The sequence below is a fragment of the Felis catus genome, chromosome D4 (assembly GCF_018350175.1).
Source record: "Felis catus isolate Fca126 chromosome D4, F.catus_Fca126_mat1.0, whole genome shotgun sequence".
Classification (NCBI taxonomy): Eukaryota; Metazoa; Chordata; class Mammalia; order Carnivora; family Felidae; genus Felis; species Felis catus.
This window is the reverse complement of record NC_058380.1, coordinates 87,586,755-87,596,739: the sequence shown is the minus strand read 5'-3', so window position 1 is coordinate 87,596,739 and position 9,985 is coordinate 87,586,755. Positions and strand designations below refer to the sequence as shown.

At 50.4% G+C, this 9,985-nt stretch overlaps 1 long non-coding RNA gene across 1 annotated transcript; it reads right to left on the bottom strand.

The window, feature by feature from the left end:
- Positions 1-6,733: 6,733 nt before the first annotated feature.
- Positions 6,734-9,336, bottom strand: LOC123381557. The gene is made up of 2 exons (XR_006588688.1): positions 8,562-9,336; positions 6,734-6,953 (listed from the first exon to the last, which is right to left on the bottom strand). It is a non-coding gene; the product is annotated as an uncharacterized LOC123381557 (long non-coding RNA).
- Between the last annotated feature and the right edge of the window lie 649 nt (positions 9,337-9,985).

Below are 9,985 nucleotides of genomic sequence, written 5' to 3'. Positions count from 1 at the left end.
TCTCTGCACCTCGCGTGCCCTTCGTGTGTTTGCCAAACTGGGCTGTGTTCCAGCTGCGGGTTTTCACCAGAAGGGGCCTCGAGGAGGGGCGCCTGGGTGGCTCAGGTGGTTAAGTGTTTGACTTCAGCTCGGGTCATCATCTCGCGGTTCGAGAGTTCGAGCCCCGCGTCGGGCTCTGTGCTGACAGCTGGGAGCCTGGAGCCTGCTTCCGATTCTGTGTCTCCCTCTCTCTCTCTCTGCCCCTCCACCGCTCACGCTCTGTCTCTCTCTCCCTCTGTCTCTCTGTCTCTCTCTCAAAAATAAAGATAAAAAAAAAAAAAAAAGAAGAGGCTTCGATGAATATCCTTGCCAAGAAATCCTCAACAAATCTGCAGTTATTAATTCTGAGTAATTTCTAGGAGGAAAGTTATACACGTTTCAGGACCAGTATGTTCTACATTCGCCCAACCGCCCTCCAGAAACCTTCTGGCCACTCTCTGGGTGAGTTTCCTAGGGTAACAAATTGCCACCAACTTGGCTTAGAATAACAGAAGTGTATTCTGTCTGCCCTCTCCCCCACAGTTCTGGGGGCTGTAAGTTCAAAATCAGGTGTCAGTAGGCAGAGCCTTGCTCCCCGCTGAGGACTCCAGGGGAGGGTCCTTCCTGCCCCATCCTGCCCTTCTGGTCTGTCTTCTCTCCATGTGTCTCTTACAAGGACACTGTCCTCTACTCCAGCATGATCTCCTCATCTCGGGATCTTTCACTTAATTACATTGGCAAAGACCCTTTTTCCAAGTAAGAATAACATTCCCAGTTCTGGGGATTAGGACACACTCATACCTTTTTGGGAAGCTACCATTCAACCAACTAGATATCGTGTAGGATTGCTTTTCCTCTTACCACACCGGACGGTCTCACCTTTTTGAAACGTTTGGCCAATTTAACAGGGTCAAAACAAATACCTTATTTTAAAGTGCCCTTCTTTCGCTATTAACGGAGGGGAACGAATTTTCAGATGCATTTGTTGGTCATTTGTATTTCTTATTTTCTTACGGATTCACGTCCTTTGCCCAATTCCCTTTTGGGTGTGAATGGCGAAAGAACAAATTTGCCAACTCAAGCTGTCGTTCAGCGAAACTACCTTTCAAGACTAAGAGTGAAATAGAGTTCAGACAAAGACTGAGAAACTTTACTTAACACAGAGCTTTGCTGTGAGAACCAACGAAAGATTGCCTCAGGTGGAAGGAAAGCAAGCCCTTTATGGAGTATGGAATGAGCCACGAGCAAAGATATTAAAACGAGGGTAAAATCGAGGTAAGAATTGGCTGTTAATATCACGAAGAATAATGACAAATGTAGACTCAAAACATGATCGGACCAAAATACAGGCAATCGTACATGGCGATCGGAAGGTACGATTGGAGTTCAATCGCTCCAAGACCTCCACCGTCTAGGACGGGGGGTAGAGAATATTGATTTAGATTGTGTTAAGTCAGTTAGGCGTGATAGAAATCTATAGATAGCCTCTAACAGGCAGCAGTGGAATGTATAACTCTCAAACCAGTCCAGGGAAAAGGGAAATAAAGAAAACACGATCACTTCAACAGGAAGCAAAAAAGAGGAAGGAGGAAGAACGCTACTGATTTTTGTGTTTTTCTTTTATAACTGACCACTCTTGTAGGATTATTTGTTGTTATTTAATAACAATTGGTAGGCCTGTCTGCTCCCCGTGGGTTTTCGAGTATTACACGATCCACAAATAAGGATAATTTTGTCTCCTTTTTAGTTACCGTTCTTTAATTTATGTTTCGTGTCTTATTGCATTGTCTGGAAGCTTTGGAGCGTGAAGCATCCTTGCCTTATTCTGGCCATTGCTAAGAATGCTCCTGGTACTTTGCGGTTAAGCGTGCTGTCGACTCTTGGCATGAGGCAGACATCCTTTGCCATCGAATTGGTCAGGACAAGTCAGGGTAGGCCGCGATAACAAAAAAAAATGCCACAATCTCATGGTTTGAGAGGGATTTATTTCTTGGTCGTGTTAAGTCAGCCGCAGATCCAGGCAACTCTCTCTCAGTTACAGCTGAGATTGGCTCAGCACCTCGTCAGATTGGCGCAGCCCCATGCTTGCTGCGGCAAGAGAAAGAGAATCGGAGAGTTCTGTACCAGCAATTAAGTGCCTCTGCCTGGAAATGACACCCATCGCTTCAGCACGCGGCCCTGCCTCAGCCCACTGGAAAGTGCAATCCCAGCCCGGAAGGAAGACTGGAAAGATGGGCAAGCATTGTAGATGTCACCATAAGCCCATTAAGAAAGCATCCTTTCGTTGCTGATGTTATCCCGGGGACCCTAAAAGTCGACTTGCAAAGCCACGAGGTCTTGGCCGTGGGATGAGCAGCCCAGGAGGCTGGCGAAGAGAGAACGGTGAAGTCACGCGTTCGCGGCCCCTGACGACTCGTGTCCCCATTGGAGCCCGGCTGCCCGCGTTACCCTTCAATTCCACGAAGTCTCTGAACGCTTACAACCAATCTCCCCCTTTCCTGTTTCTTGCACACAGTGTCGCCCAGAGTTATCTGCTGCCATCTTGTTTGGAATTTCTATCCTATTCCTAAGCAGGGCTGGTCTGTAGTTTTCTGCCCACTCTTCGTTTTAGGGTTCTACATTCTTAAGAGAGCTGGGGACACTTTCTGTCTTTCCTGTGCCCCGAAACGGAATATCTGACATCTGTGAATAGTTGGAAAAGCCTTAAGACCCAACCCTTCTCTGGGAGGTAGGTCTTCCCTTACCCTTTCAATTTAATCTGTAGTAAGAGATGTTGCGGCCTTTCTCTACTTGTTGGATTGGGCTTGGTTCTACATATTTTCCTATAAAAATATCTGCGTGTTCATATTTTCAAATTTATTATCATAAGGCTTTCCTGAATATAATTTGATTTTTAAAATATTTTCATTCCTTTTGTACATTCATTTCCCTCTGCTTATTATCTTTGGATCTGCTGGAAGTTTACCTAATTTATTAGACTTTCAAAAAGAACAAGTCACAGATTTATCTTTCATTTCTAGTGGTTTTCTCTTTCCTAATTTATGAAACTCTGCTTTTGATTTGTATTGACTCCCACCCTTTCTTCTTTAAGGAACTCACAATATTGAGCTATGAATTTTCCTCCTTATAACATTTTAACCACCTTCCCATATGCTTAGGTACATGCTATGTGCAGTGTTATTTTTTTTTTTTAACTAGTTTGTCATGGAGGGTTCTATGTAGCGTTATTTACAAAAGTGGTTTTTAATTTTCAGACGGCTGGCTTTTTAATCTAAAAACTTTGGTTAATAATTTCCAGCTTAATTGCCCAGTGGTCAAACCATGACGCTTTCGCCATATCTGCTTTGGGGATTATATTGAGTTTTTCTTTATGGCCTCATATATGATCAATTTTCATAAATATTTGATGGAGTCTGGCAAATAAATGAGTATCTTTTATTTGCAAGGTACAGAGTTCAGTTATTAAGTCAACCTTGTTAATTATATTCTTCCAATCCCACACGAATGTGTTGAGGGGGGTGGGATGCGATTTAAATATGTCAAAGACAGACATATCTTTGTCGTTGTTTTTGTTTGTCCCTCTCTGTGTGTCTAAGTTATTGTTCTCCTGGTTGGATCTAATGCTGTAGGGGACATAAACCAGATCTTGTATTTGATTCTGACTTGTACTCTTTATCAATACAAATGACCCTCTGTCTCACGTCCTAATTTTTGCCTGTGATTCTTTTTTTTTTTTTTATGTTTATTTATTTTTTGAGAGAGAGAGAGAGAGAGAGCGCGCGCGCGCACGCAAGTGGGGGAGGGGCAGAGAGCGAGGGAGACACAGAATCCGAAACAGGCTCCGGGCTCCGAGCCGTCAGCACAGAGCCCGACGTGGGGCTCGAACCCACAGACCGCGAGATCATGACCCGAGCTGAAGTCGGAGGCTCAACCGACGGAGCCACCCACGCGCCCCTGCCTGCGATTCTTTATCTGATATAAATATTACTGTTCCTCTCGTTTGACTTGAACTTGCCTTGAATACCTTTGCCCCAGTCTTTTATTTTTCACCTTTTCATGTCCCTTGCTTTTAAGCTTATTGCTGGTAACCACTGTACAGTTGGCTTTCCATCTCAGTTTTTGTTTCAACCAATCTGAGAGTCTCGGGTATTTTACTAGGAAAACGTCACGCATTTACATTCATTGTTATCATCGACCCCGCGGGGCTCACGCCCATGAGAAAGCTGTTCTCAGCCTTATTCGTCCCTCCTTACGGCTGCTTCCTTTTCTTTCCTGCATTTTGTTTTACCCATTCTGAATGCTGGCTTTCGTGTTCTGCAGACTTTGGTGCGTAGATATTTTGTTTCTAATTGTGCTAGGAAGTTACCTTCACCTTGAAGAAGCCTCATTTGTAGCCGCCAGACCGTCTGAACCCAACTGGACGGGGCGGCCGGTGAACTCCTATTTAGGATGTCTGGAAGGTGACTTGGATCCACGTTGATGTGACTTAAAGCTTCATCTCCAGATGGTTCTGTTATTATTTTCCATTCCGTGATTTGTCGTTTAACAATAATTTTTGACATTTGCATTCAGTCTGGAAATGATATTTACAACAATTCTTGCGACTTGCTGCTTTCTAACCGGTTTCAGTGGCACTGCTCAGACTTTTCAAGCCACGGGGTTATCCGTTCTTAGGCTCCCAGCTGATGGGAGCATATCTTTTCAGTAATAAATGCTTCAGTATTTCCGCTAAACCTCGCAAACACGGGTCCCTCTTCACTCAGCATTCAGCATGACACAATGTAACCCAGCCCCGGTTTATTCTTTCCTTCCCAGGGTCACGCACAGTGTTATCCCTATGCATAAGTCACACTGGTTTCCAGAATGTGTCCCTATAGGAGTCGCTATTTATTTTCCCCAGAATGCAGTGAACCTTCCCGATCTGCACGGTCAGATCTTTTTGTTTCGTGTGAAAGCACAGGTGAGTTTCCATTCGTTATATTCTAAGGGGTTCCTATTCTGGCCTCTTCTTCAAGAACCCCAGTGATGTGTTCGCTGCCTCCTCGTTCCCACGAACCTCTCATGCTTTGCTTTCGGCCTTTGACTGCTGTCTCACTATTTTAGGAAGTGTCTCTAGGTGGGCCTCTCGGCTTTTCTGCATTACAGTTTCTGCTTTTTACTGCCTCCGGTGTGGGTTTGAATTCTGCTTCTAGGCTTTTTTCCTTCCTTGGGGTCCTCCCTCACCCCGTCTGTATCCGCCTCCTAAGGCCGCTGTTTCGATTACCGTGACTGGGGTGGCTTACAACCGCAGAAATCCGTTCTCTTGCAGCTCTGGAGGCCGGAAGTCTGAAATCGAGATGCTGGTAGGGATGGTTCCTTCGGGAGTTTCTGAGGGTGAATCTGTCCCAGGGCCCCTCTCCTAGTTTCCAGAAGCTTCCAGAAAGCCTTGGTGTTCCTTGGCTTGTAGCCACACCACTCCCATCTCTTGAGTTTCCACATGGCCTCCTCCTCATGCGTCTGGCTTTCTCTCTGTGTTTTCTCTTCTTATATGGACACTTGTCATTGGATTTGGGGCCCACCGGTTAATCCTCAGTGATCTCATCTGGGGATTGTTACTTATGTCTGCAAAGACCCCTTCCCGGATGAGGTCCCATTCCCGGTTACCAAGGGCTGGAACTTGGACATAGCTTTCCCCAACCGCAGTTCAACGCGCTACAGCATCCGCGTCCCATCTCCTGCCCTGTGCTGCCTTTTCACATTCTTCGGGGCTGCCCGAGGGCTCCTGCTCCTATCTGGCGAGGCCCGTCTTTCCCTTAAAGTTGCCTCCCTATTTCCTGACCGTTCCCTTCTGCTTCCTTCAGGAAACCTCTGTCGACCCTTCCGTGTTTCAGAACGCCGACCCCCTTCTCCGTGTTCTGCACGTGTTTCTTCCCCACCACCCCTCGTTGGGGGGGGCTTTCCTCTTCTGCGTTGTCCCCTCGAATAGAGCCAACGTTAAGCCTCGCTCTGAGATGCTACGCAGACGGGGGTAGGCACTGCCTGGGCTCCTGTTCTCTTCCCGCGTCGTGATGGCTAACTCGCCTTCCCAGTGTTGGGTCTGGGCTGTGCTCGAGCCATTTCCCCGTTTCCTGCAGGTTTCTGCCAACGGCAGTTCTGCTGAGCGAAGGCGGCGTCTGCTCCTGCCCCGCTATCTGGTTCTCGGATATTCCGAACGGCTGAAATAAGCAGAAGTCCCAGCCTACGCCGCTGCCAGGGGGTTTCCTGCTGCTCCCCCGCGCCCCCCCCCCCACATTCATCACGTTTGCTTCCCAGGATGCCCCGCACGATGAAAGCCGTCTGTCCTGCCCACCTTCTCTGAAAGACCAGGGGACGTTACTCCAGAAGCATCTGTGGGAGAGGGACAGCGGTCCAGCTTTCAGACTGGCACAGACCCCAGGTCTCTGAGCAGGGGCAAATGATGGAGGAGGTCTGTGCAGCTTCCAACGTTTGTGCCTGGTCTCTGCGGCCTGAGGTTTCTCTCCGGCACCGTCCCCACCATTGTCATCGGTATGGCTCCTCCCAGATTCTGGCACTGTCCCTTACACTGAGTGAGGTTCTGTCTTTCTCTCTGCCTTCGTCTACGAACGGCTGTATCAGGGGGGTTCTGGTTAGATGCCGTTTTATATGGAAGTCCACAGATTGTGTGTGTGTGTGTGTGTGTGTGTGTGTGTGTGTGTGTGAAGCCGAGACTCACCCGTTCATTTGCATTTGTTTATTTCCAGAAAAGTGCCTTCACCGCTTGGCTTCATGGTGGATGTCAGGATAAATCGGCCAATAATCCAGGAGAGTTTTGCAAACCACAGGAGCTAGGGAAGGGCCCGGGCCCTAACCCCTTCCTCCGTCTGCTTGGCAAAGCTGACCTCCCCAGCAGTCTTCCCACCTCGGAGGCCTCATTCTTGTGCCCCCAGATCAGCAGTCTGTGAAATCAAACACATTTATTGAGCACCTAATTTGCTCCAGGTACCAAGTAGCTCTGGGGGAGAGAAAGATGGAATCATCCGGTTCCAACCCTCGTGGTACAACGGTTTCCATCTTCCTGATTTATTTTATTTTATTTTTTAATATTTTTTTCAATGCTTCTGTATTTGTGAAAGAGAGAGAGAGCGTGAACGGGGCAGGGCCAGAGAGAGAGGGAGACACAGAATCTGAAACAGGCTCCAAGCTCTGAGCTGTCAGCACAGGGCCCGACGCGGGGCTCGAACTCACGACCCGTGAGATCATGACCTGAGCCGAAGTCGGTCGCTTAACCGACTGAGCCACCCAGGAGCCCTATCTTCCTGACTTAGAGCATGGTGTCCATTTGTTATCATGGTTCGTGATGGTTATTTGATTAATGACCTCACTGGACCCTTGCCAGACGGGCAGCCTCACGAGGGTGGGACGTCTGGACCCTTGGTGATCAGCACATCTAGGGCTCGGTAGGGCTGCCTGGAGGAGGGGCCATCCGAACTAGGCTTTGAAGGGTAGCTAGGAGTTCGGGGAACATAAGGTGGGGTGGGGGCAGGAAAGAGGGGCAAAATCTCTCCCTCTCGGAGTCTCCTCAGTCCACACCTGGCACCGTCCCTTGACCGTGTTCACACGTGGTTTCTGTTACTACATGGAGAGGATTCCTCTCCGGATCGTTTGAGAGGCTGAACAGCCTTTTATTTCTTTTGAGAGAGAGAGGAGGGAAGGGGCAGGGAGAGAGGGAGAGAGGGGGAGAATCCCAAGCAGGCTCTACACTGTCAGCACGGAGCCCGGTGCGGGGCTCGAACTCATGGACCGTGACCTCATGACCTGAGCCGAAATCGAGAGCCGGACGCTTAGCCGACTGAGCCACCCGGGCGCCCCCTCTGCTTTATCTTTTTGAAGCAGACAGGAGGGATGCCCATCCCACCATGGCAGCCTCAGACTTGTCATTACTTTTCCAAGAGGCCCGTTCGTGGCTGGGTCTCCTGGACGCGAACCAAAAGCCATTTGCTTCAGAGGCAAGATTTGAGTCAGGCCCAGCTGGGTTTTCCCACCCTTTATGTGCCCGGTCCTATTAATAATTAATGGTACAGTAATGAGAATTGCTTTTAATAGAATCTGCTGCCATCACGGCATTCTGTTCCCCGCCAAGGGTTTCCCCCAAAAGGATTCGCGCTCACATGGCTGAGCTTCCTGCCCACAGGCACCACCGGGAAGCGGAAGGTCCCCTGCTGTTGTCCTTGCCAGCCCCTCCTCTCTTCTGGCCCGAGCCCCTCTTGCTCCGCTGCCATTTCCTATCCCCCCCCACGCCCCCCCAAGCCTCGCCCACCATCCCCCGGAGGTTCCCACAGCTGCCCTATCCAGCCCAGCCAAGCGTGGCCCCGTGGCACTGTCACGCCTCATCTGTCACCAGGGCAAACTGGTCCCATCAGGCAAGGGACAGGGCCGTCTGGAAGCTGCTTGTGCGCCCCAGCCTGGGGCGGGCATGAGACCCACACTGCGCACACAGGAGCCTACATTCTGGATGTCGTGTCCCCCCCTCCCCCCACAACCCCTAAGAGGGGACCATCACCTACGGCAAGGGCCAGGAGGACGGGCGTGGCCCAAAGGCCCCAGCCAGGCCAGGTTGGGCCCCAGCTTGACTGCTGTTTGTGACACGTGGGACGGTGTTGTCACCCTTGCCCCCAAGTCTCCACTTGTTCATCTGCAGAACAAGGATGCCGATGGTCCTTACCCCACCAGAATGTTCCAGGGAGAAGGGGAGCCAATGGGGCGGGGCGGGGTGGGGGGTAGGGAGCAGAGCTCAGGGGAGCGCCTGGAAAATAAAGTCCACCATGAACCCCGGGCTTTAGCTCTTCAAGATGTATTTATTGCGGTGTCGTTTATGACATCACAACTCGGACCCCACCTCTGCGTTCCCTAATACAGGCCTGGCTTAGAAGGGTGAGCGCATCCCTGCCATGGGGCAAGGGGCCGCTTTCGGAAAGGGGGCTTTGGGACTGCTTCCCAAACCGTGCTGTGCCGAGGAACCCCCTGGGAATCCTGGAGAAAGGCATGTTCTGGGGATTGGGGCTGAGATCCCACCCTTCGAACAGCTGCTAGGAAACACGCCCCGAGTACCGGCGGGGCAGGGGCTCTGGGTGGTGCTGAAACTCGGGTCCTGCCGGTGAATGGAAGAACCGGGCTGCAAAGTGGAGTACGTCCTGTGATTCCCTTCCCAGGCCCGAAGCTCAGCCCGAGCTCCACGTTCACTGCCAAGCCCGCAGACCGGAAGCTCACGCGCCCAGAGTACTTCTCTGGATGGGTGATGAATTACAGATGATTTTAAAATTTTCTTTTTGGTTCATCTTAATTTCAAAATTATCTGCATGGGGCGCCTGGGTGGCGCAGTCGGCTAAGCGTCCGACTTCAGCCAGGTCACGATCTCGCGGTCCGTGAGTTCGAGCCCCGCGTCGGGCTCTGGGCTGATGGCTCAGAGCCTGGAGCCTGTTTCCGATTCTGTGTCTCCCTCTCTGCCCCTCCCCCGTTCATGTTCTGTCTCTCTCTGTCCCAAAAATAAATAAAAAACGTTGAAAAAAAAAAAATTATCCGCAGCGAACATGTATTACTTTTGTAAATGGAGAAAAATGCTTCCCCCCCCCCCCCAAAAAAAAAGAACAAATGTTCTCTTGCCTTCCCTACAACACAATCCGGGTAATATTCAGCGGGAATTCTGAGAAGACGAGGATCCGGAAGGATTCTGGCCTGGATCCACAGTCTGCGTGGAGGACTGTGGGCTGGACCAAGCAGGCCGCGAGGCTCGGGCGGCCCTCCTCAAGCGCTCAGCACGTGCCTGATACACCCGGTGTCCCCCTGCTCCCCCCCACCCCCACCCCTGCAACCCCTGGGAGGGGACCATCACCTGGTCTGGTGACGCTGTTAACGCCCTTTTGCCGCCCAGGGAAGTAGCACTTCTGGGAGGTGAGTAACCTGCCCTGGGTCACCCAGCTCTCTGTGGGGG